We start from the raw sequence: 2,858 nt of genomic DNA on the forward strand, positions 1-2,858 counted from the left end.
TGGTTACATACATGGAACTTACTTGAGACAATGCCAGTCAAATTTCTGACTTAGGTGGAGTTATGCACAGTATACCCTGCTCTAAGCAGTGTAGGCTCCACTATATCTATCATAATTTGATGGCTGCTGAAGGTGTAGATGGAACTAGAAAAGATAATCCTGAGTGAGGTAACCCAGACCAAGAAACACAAACAACATATGTACACATTTATAAGTAGATATTAGCCATTGTGTCCATTTGAGTGAAGCTGGCCAATATAGTCTCATAGCAAGTGGCAATAACTAGGAGTTGTGGCTTTGTTGGAGTAGATGTGGTCATGTTGGAGGAAGTGTGTCACTGTGGAAGCAGGCTGTGTTGTTGCTGGCAATGACTTCCATCCTATCCTGTCAGAAAATCAACAGATTCCTTGGTTTCTAAGAATTTGACCTGAGTTTTGTTGCTGTTTTTCAGAATGATACATAAAACCCACTGAGAGAGGCACACAGCTCTCCCTCACAGGGCCCCTCCCCTCAGCCTCCTGCACCTTGGTTAGTGTGCAGCTTTCCCTGCATCTCCCTCACTGTGTCACTCAGAGAACAGTAGTACAGGGCAGAGTCTGACAGCTGCACTGAGGACTTCTGCAGGTGGAAGGAGCTGCTGCTCTTATGGAGAGTGGAGTGGAGCCCTTGCTCCTCTGTCCTCTTGTTGTCTGTGGAGCTCTTCAGAAGTAACTGAGGGGCTTTGTTGAGATATTGCACATACCAAAAAATTGTAGGAGCTGAATCAGTAGTCTGATAGGTGCAGTTCAGCGTCACAGGTGAACCCTCTGTGACAGTAACCAGGCCTTCTCTCTGGGTTACTGAATCTCTATTGACCTTTCCTGAAGATAAATAATGAATAAATAAATGTGGAGGAATCACGTTGCTACCTGAGGAAGAATGTAAAGACTCCCACAGCTGTGAGAAGATGACGTCATCAACACTCAGGTAAATGTAACTCACCGAGCATCAAGAGGAGCAGCAGAACTGGGCAGGCATCAGGAGGCATGTTCACAGAAGACAATGACACTTGGTTCTTGAGTTCACCACACTCACAGGACAAGTCTCCTCAGGACCTTCCTGAAACTCCTCACTCATAAACAAGGACCTCCATCTGCACAGTGAAGCCACCACCTGATGAGACATTAACCACATCTGAAGAGTCATCGCCCTCCGCTGGTTTCCCTTTAAATGGCACCACAGATGTTCACCCAAAGGAGGTAGGTCTCATGTCCACAGTGGATGTCTAAAATCACCAGCGTTACTGAATTGTACATATCCTATGGTATTTAGTGTGATAAATACACATAAAATTATATATTATTTTAATATGTTTTTCATTTTATTAGTTCTTAGGGAATGTTATGCAATGAATTTTGATTATATACACCTGCCACCTAAACTCCTGCCAGATCCATTCACTCTTCCCTACCAATCTAGTTCCCCTGCTCCTTTAAAATAAACACATCAAGGTCTTCACAGCCTGTATATTCTTGGATGTGTGGCCTTCAGTGGAGGGTATTCTATGCACCAAGGGCTGCACCAATAAAGAATATGAATCCTCCCAAAAGCTACCAACAGCCCATAACTGCTTGGCTAAGGGTGGGAATACCTACCTTCCCTCTGCTTGCTGGAATTGTGTCTGGCCTGATCATTTACAAGTCTTCTGTATGCTGTAGACCACTGGTAGTTCATGTGTGCAGCTGTCCTGCTGTGTTCAGGAAATGCTGTCTCCTTGTTCTCATCCCCCACCTCTGGTTCTTCCATCCTTTCTGCTCCTCTTCCCCTGTGACCTTGGGAGGAGGGTGTGTGATGGAGATGTTCCACCTGAGGGTGAGTGTGCTACAGCCTCCCCTTCCCTGACATACAGTGCTTCACCATGGACAGGAAATGTCAAAATTGTATTTCCAGTTTTAGAAAATTTTTTAAAAATGGAGAAAATTCACTTAAATGTTTGGAGTGAGTTGAAGTTAACTTTCTTTTTTATGTCTTTAATGTCTATACTAAAGTTGGCCTTTGAAAACTAACAACTGGCAAATGCTGCACAGGAAGGCCTGTGACACAGAATGTGGGTGGGGCTCCAGGCAGTGTGACAGGTTTTAGGACAGGCTGAAGTGCCTAGGGAGCAGTGTGCTCTTGCAGCACAGAAAGTCCATGGCAGAGTCCCCAGGCTTGGTGTCTGTGATGTAAAACTGTCAGTCTTCGGTCCTGCTTTCTCTCCATAGTTGATCGAATGTTAATAATGAGCATAGGATCCTCTCCAAGTCCTTGCTTACACCAAGAGAAGTAGGATGAGGCACTGTCTGTGTAAGTGCAGTTGATGACAACACTGGCTCCCTCCTGGACTCTCAGGGTGGAAGGATGCTGCTCCACCTGCTCTCCTTGGATCGTCCCTATGAAGCATGATAGAGAAAAAAGTAGAATTGTTGTTAGGTCATCACTACCCAGGATTTCTTTTTTACACAGTAACTAGAGAAAATCTGAATTAAATAGAGTTTATCCTAGATGTCTCAGAAATGCCCACTGAGAATTCTATGTTCCTAAAATCTTAACTCACCATCCAGCTGCAGCCATAGAAACATGAATAAAAATGGTACATATGTCTTTATCGTTCTTCACAATTAAATTAAGATCCAGTGTTGATCATGACGTCTAGTAGGTCAGTTAAAGCTACCAGGGTGTTGTTCTTTATCAGTAGCAATGCTACCTCTAGCGTCATCTACCAGCACTGAGTAAAAGACTTGGAGACAGATACTTAGACCAGCGTTTGTCCTTGAGAGCTATGGTATCCTATGTAACAGCCTTTTCTGTCTCTCATGGGCTTTTGGTTGCAAAATGAC

The 2,858-nt window shown here is 44.1% G+C and overlaps 1 long non-coding RNA gene across 1 annotated transcript; it reads right to left on the bottom strand.

Annotated features, from left to right (window-relative positions):
* Window positions 1-1,702, bottom strand: LOC121138729. Its single transcript, XR_005875596.1, has 3 exons — window positions 1,635-1,702; window positions 982-1,152; window positions 1-860 (listed from the first exon to the last, which is right to left on the bottom strand). It is a non-coding gene; the product is annotated as an uncharacterized LOC121138729 (long non-coding RNA).
* Between the last annotated feature and the right edge of the window lie 1,156 nt (window positions 1,703-2,858).

The sequence above is a fragment of the Mesocricetus auratus genome, unplaced genomic scaffold (assembly GCF_017639785.1).
Source record: "Mesocricetus auratus isolate SY011 unplaced genomic scaffold, BCM_Maur_2.0 contig_6736_pilon_obj, whole genome shotgun sequence".
In the NCBI taxonomy this organism is placed as follows: Eukaryota; Metazoa; Chordata; class Mammalia; order Rodentia; family Cricetidae; genus Mesocricetus; species Mesocricetus auratus.